Genomic DNA, 6600 nt, shown 5'->3' on the forward strand with positions numbered 1-6600 from the left:
GATCAGGCTCAAGGTAGAAGGAAACTTCAACTACAGAGAAACTATGGCTTCCTACTTCCAATGCCGAAACATATTGTTATTATAAATAAGCTTTAATGAACATAAACCAAATATCCCTCTTTCTTCTCTTCCTAAGTCCCCTTTATCTTTCTAAGTCTGTCGCCATAACAATAATGTTGACAGCATTACTGTGTTCCAGCAGTTGTCAGGTAGGTACACAGCATTGCTTAATGTAAATCCAATCAACATATTTTTATTGCATAGAAGAACACCATGAAGTATTATTACTTAAGAAAGTTTAAAGAAATTGTACAAGTAGATGTTTATTGTGACTTGGTACACATAGTTTGTTTCGGGGAACAAAGCCGCAATGGCCGTTACTTGTAGAAGTTTGAAATAAAACTTTTAACATTGAACATGCCACAATTATTCTGGTAAACAAATTTCCGGGAATAACGATTCAATATCCATAGTGCTTTTGGTAAATCAGCCAGTTTCAAAGATAAAATTCTGAAAAAAAATCACAAGGTGTATAGGGACCCCCAGATTACGAAAATCGCTTAATCGGAAAACTGCTGCTATGGCTATTGCGGCTTTATTCCAGGCACCCATCGACCTGTTGAATTTTTTTTCAGAATTTTATCTTTGAAACTGCCTGATTTACCAAAAGCACTATGAATATTGAATCGTTATTCCTATTCATCATTTAAAATTTGTTGACCGGAATATTAACCCAGATGAGCCTGAAACTATTTTTACTTTAGAATTTTGAGATTTTTGGATATATGGGTTATTATGATCCCAGTACCCTACGAAAAATAATAAAAAAAAATTGTCACCTCCGGGAAAGCGGGAAAATGATGACCCATACATGGGTCGGTCGGCATAAATACTGCATTCTACTTACCTGTTAGGATCAATAAATAGATATTCAAATAAAACGCTTTTTAGCAATGAAACATGTATGTATTAGTATGAAAAGATATTTTTATTTATTTTATGACAATTATGTTATTCTGTAACAGTATTTTATATAGTGTGATAGTTAAAAAAACATTCTTTAGGATGTAAATGTATGTTGCACTTCACGCAAATGTAATTACAATTTTTTTTACACATTTTGCATTTTAGAATCTTATTAACATAGTTGATTAGATGACCTATTTGATCGTATCTTGAATCTCCGAGGTGGCTTTTTGGTACAGGGCAAGGCCCACGTTTTTCACACCTTTTGAAAGTTTCTAATAAGGATCTTGTAACAGACCGGCGAAAACCTAGGTGATCAAGATCTCCACCATCAAGACGATATAATTGCCATGAATTATGTAGTGCCATATCAATACTATGACAGAATAACGGGATGTACCATTTTTTACCTCTGATGCAGGTTCGGTATAGGCCTATATTCTGATCTGAACGATCAACGCCTCCCATATTTTCATTATATAATTTGATAATGTGTGGTTGGTCAATGTTGATGTACTTTTTCAAATTTTGGGAGAAACGCTTCGTTGTTTGCAACGGTTCAATAGACTCGGCATTTGAGGCAACAGTCACAACACTGTTGTCGTTCCACTTGCAAACAAGTATCTGTTCCTCTAAGCTTGCCTTGAAGGCAAAACTGCCGCGATCAGTTTTCTTGAAATCCTGGTTAGTGGGCAAAGGACATTTTGAGGTACGATTTTCACGAACCGTGCCAGTTGCTTTCAAATTTCTGTTTTTCAATTCGTGTAAAAGCGGGATCGAGGTGAAATAATTATCAAAGAAAAGATGATAAACACTGTCGGGGTACATTGTCTGAAGGAAATTTGCATACTGCAAAATAACACTACCACCTAGTCCAAATTTCTTATAAATAGATGGTAACTGAGCAGACTTTCCTTGGTAAGGGTCAAACCAAATCACATAGCCTAGTCTTGTAGCCCCAACCCAATACTTGTATCCCCATGTAATCGGTTTACCCCTGTTATACGGTAAGTTTGAAAACACTTTTAAAAATAAAAGTTTTATTGATTTTAACACTTATTAATTTGTTTACAAATGTTTGGATTTAGACTTAGATTTAGTACAGAATTATGATGTGACTTGTGTCGATGTAGAATTATAACTGACTGCATCATTTTTTTTTTTTTTTTTTTTTTTTTTTTTTTTTTTTTTTTTTTTTTTTTTTTTTTTTTTTTGAAGGGACGCGCGCTAGTAGCTTGAGGAGCTTTTCCAGCTTCACCGGGCAGAGTGGCGAGTACAGAAGGTACTCTAGCCGTTTGGCGATCGTCGGTGCGCGTGCCGACGAGGCCGAGTGTGGGCTTCGCGAAGCGAAGCCCAGGCTCGTCCGCGTCGGTCGCAGACCGACGTTCGCGATCGGGCCGTATCGAGCGCATAAGGCGCCCGATCAGTGGCGAACCCAATTAGAGGGTTGCCCACCGCGGTGTTGGACCAAAGTCCAGCCTACGGCGGGCTCACTCTAAATGGGCCCGATCGAGGGGACTACGGGCGCGGCCTGAGGGCGCCACGGTAGGCTCGGACCTCGGCTCAGGCCGTGTCCGGGGGACGGATAGGGGAGAACCGGCCCGGTACATGTCTGTACCGTCCGAAATGGAAAGCAGGGCCTCGTACTCGCCGGCGAGTACGGTGTAACGAGCTACTGTGTTGTGGAGTAGTTGGCGTGCTTAAGGCAGTGATGTCTGTGTTAAGAAATTCGGTAATAGGATCGTCCGGGTCGTCTAGGACATGCCTAGGTCGTCGGTATTGGGCAGCGACATCTTTCTGGGGTGTATACGTGGCGGCGCTAACGATAAGAGGGTTCTTGTGGTTGATCGCTTTATCAAAGTAGCGGCGAGAGGCTTCTTTCATAAAGTGATCAATCGATGGGATCTCAAAATCTCTATGGAGATTCGTATTACGCACGAACCACGGGGCATCCGCGGCTCGGCGTAAGAATTTGTTTTGGAGGGTCTGGAATTTCTTAAGGTCTGTGCAGGAAGTGTGAGCAAACACCGGACTGGCGTAAGTCAACACTGGACGGATGCAGGTTTTGTAAATTGTCAACTTATTTCTAAGTGACAATTTACTTTTCCTTCCAACTAGGTGGTAGAGTCGGTGGATGTAGTGGTTCGCACGGCTCAAGACGCGTCTGAGGTGCGGAGCGAACGATAATCTCTGGTCGAGGGTGACACCTAAGTACTTGGCCTCACTTTTCCAAGGAATAGTTTGGTCAAATAAGGTGAGATGGGTGGGGACATTAGGACGAGTGCGAACCGGAGGACGTTTCGCAGACAAAGCCCTAGAAAAGTACACTGCTGCACTTTTTTCGGGATTTACCTCGATACGCCACTTCCTGAACCATTCGCCTAATTGTGTGACTGCGCGTTGGAGCGCCAAGATGACGTAATTCCGATTACGTCCGGACTTGTAGAGTGCGGTGTCGTCCGCAAAGAGGGCTAAATCCGTATTCGGATATTTGGGGATGTCATTGACGTACAATGAAAAGAGGATGGGCGAGAGCACGGAGCCCTGGGGGACTCCGGCTCTTATGGGGCGGGGGGAGGAGAGGGAGCCATCTACTCGGTAACGAAAGGTGCGATTCGATAAAAAGTCACGTAAGATGTGCACGAGACTGTCCGGCACACCGAGTTCGTAAAGCTTGTAAATCAAGCCGTTGTGCCAGACTTTATCGAATGCCTTCGCTACGTCGAAGAATAACACTCCTGTCCCTACGGGTGGCTTAGCAGTGAGGCCGCTAAGTATATGCTCCGTTAAGCGGTGCACCTGTTGTACGCAGGAATGTGAGGCGCGGAAGCCAAACTGTTCGTTTATTAAGAGATTATTAGAAAAAACATAATCTCTTAATCGAGAGACAATTATACGTTCGTATAACTTACCCATGGTCTTTAAGAGACTGATGGGTCTGTAGCTTGTGGGGTCAGCCAGTTTCTTACCGGGCTTCGGGATGCCAATGACTTCTGCTTCTTTCCACGCGTCGGGAAAGATGCAGTGAGACATGGCCGCGTTGAATATAACAACCAAGAGGTATACTAGGGGGGCGGGCAGGGCGCGTAAGACTCTATTAGAGATACGGTCCGGGCCGGGGGCTTTGTTGGGACGGAAACCTTTGATTATCGTTCGCACCTCGTCGACGTTGGTCGGGTCTAGGGTTGTGGTCGGAGGGAGGGCGGCTCTACGTTCGACTTCGCTGTCCACCATGCGGAGGTGGGCAGAGTCTACTGGGAGGGTACTGGGGGAGCACTGTGCTTCTAGACTGTCGGCTAGACATTCGGCTTTGGCGTCGTCGTCAAATGCAAGCGTTTGATCGGGACGTAAAAGCGGTGGCGTGGACGCTACGGTGTCGGACTTAAAGGCTCTCGTCAACTTCCAATAGGCTTGGTGAGATGGCGAGATTTCTTTAAGTAGATCATCCCACTGATTGTTACGGAGTTCCGCGATACGAGCCTTGACAGCGCGCTGTAAGGAACGTAGGCGGACTCTGTTTTCCTCGGTTGGATAAGCGTCATAATCGCGAGTGGCTGCGTTCTTTGCCCTCAATAGTTCTCGCGCGTCGTCCGGCAACCTGAGACGGTGGTTAGCCATCGCAGGCACTTGCCTAGACGAGTCGCCGATGGCGACCGAAATGTGACTAGTGAGCGCATCGATCGCGTGAATAGTTTCGTGAGGCGAAACTATATCGTCGGGGATTGAGGACAGTTGTGGGCTCTGACAGTTCCCAAGTTTTACCTTGAGTTTGTCCCAGTCCACAATTGTCTTCATAGTGGGTGTAGACTCAGGAGAGCCTAGTTGTAGTACGACCGGGCGATGGTCAGAAGTGAGCGCGTGCATGGTTTCTATAGAGTGTAGGCGGAGGCCTATATTCTTTAGAATTGCCATGTCCAGAATGTCGGGCCGATGCTCGACATTGTAAGGATAGTGAGTGGGCGTCATAGGGACTAAGATGTCAAAGATGAGTTCCTCAGAGAGTTCGCTTAACATGTTGCCATTGGCAGTGGATGTTACGCAACCCCAATGAGTGTGTTTGCTATTAAAGTCGCCGCCAAGAATGACTGCACTATTCATAGCAAAGAGGGCCTGAAAGTCGCTCCTTAAGGGAGTCTTGTTCGGGGAGAGGTAAACCGAGCCGATGAGGATGGGCTCGTGTCCAGTCATGGCTAGCCGACAGAGTGAGACTTCTAGGTTAGAGAGAGAAGGGGGATCGACTAGAGCACAGTGCAGAGAACGCTTATAATAAATAAGCGTGCCGCCGCCACGTGTGGGCCTATCGTGTCTAATGATATTGTAGTTCGCTATCCTAGGATTGCGAATAGAGGGTGTTAGGAGGGTCTCTTGAACCAGAAAGATGTCGACCTGGTGGTCGGTAAGGAACTGAGTAACCTCGTCCTTCTGCTGTCTAAGACCGTTAGCGTTGAAAAATGCTAAGGTGATTGACCGGGGTTTGATCCTAGCGGTGGGATTAGCCATTACGGAGCGTGGAAAGAGGAGATAGCGTAGCAAAAGTCTACGTGTTCGGCGAGGATAGATAACCTATCCATGATGTTGCCTTCGCCATTAGTCGCGCGCAGTTTTGCGGCGATCACAAACATCTCGCCGACATTAATTTGGCCAAAGAAGTCTCTGACCAACTTAATGTCAGCCGCAGGTGAATGTGTAGGCTGGGGCTTGGCCTGAGGGGCCGGGACTTTGTGGGCTGGTGCCTTAGGGGCAGGGGGACTTGGGTTAGGCGCCTGTTGGGTAGGTGCCTTTGGCGTAGCCTTAGGGGCTGGGTGGGGTTGAGGAGCCTGCTGGAGCGCGGGTGGGGCCACAGCTGTTTGGGTGGGTGTGGGAGTAAGGCTGGCAGCCTGGGTGTAGGCCAGAGGCCTAGCCCAAGCATTGGGCCTGTTGGGGCGGAGGCTAGGAGCCTCATTTGCTACCGCAAAGTTGCGAGTAGCATTGATCTGCCTGGGGGCAGAGGGGATGGGGGCACGCGGCTGAGTGCGTGGGGCCCGGGGACAACCGCGATAATTCGCGGGATGACCCTGGCTACCACACAGTATGCAGCTCGGTGGTTCGGTGGCTGTGGCCTTGTCACGGACACAGTCGGCTGTGCCGTGATCGCCTAGGCACTTAACGCACCTAGGACGGGCGTGACAATTACGGGCAGCGTGCCCGTAATGTTGACAGCGGTGGCACTGGCCGGGAGCGCCGCGCTTACGGGGTGGCTCGACTTTGAGCCCGGAGATAAAGCAAACCGATTTCAAATTGAAAATCGATTTTGCTTCATCGGAATAGTCCAAGACTACTTGGACAAGGTCAAATGGTTCACGAGTACGAGTCCTGTACAGACGATGAACCTGTTTGACAGGGAAGTTTTGGGCCTTGAGGTCGGCCAAGATGGAGGCGGAGTCTAGCTCCTTGGGAAGGCCACGGATAACAACCCGCAGCTCCCTTTCCTCCTCGCGGGGGAAAGTATGATAACCGATACGGTTTTCATCTAGGAATCGTGTTAGGGCTCGGTGCTCGTCCGAGGTGGACAAGGACACCTTAATACCTACGTTGCACGACTTAGCGTGCGAGAAGTTAATGTGACGCTCCTTGAGCGCGCCGGAAATCTTGTTC

Source organism: Ostrinia nubilalis, chromosome W, assembly GCF_963855985.1.
Source record: "Ostrinia nubilalis chromosome W, ilOstNubi1.1, whole genome shotgun sequence".
Classification (NCBI taxonomy): Eukaryota; Metazoa; Arthropoda; class Insecta; order Lepidoptera; family Crambidae; genus Ostrinia; species Ostrinia nubilalis.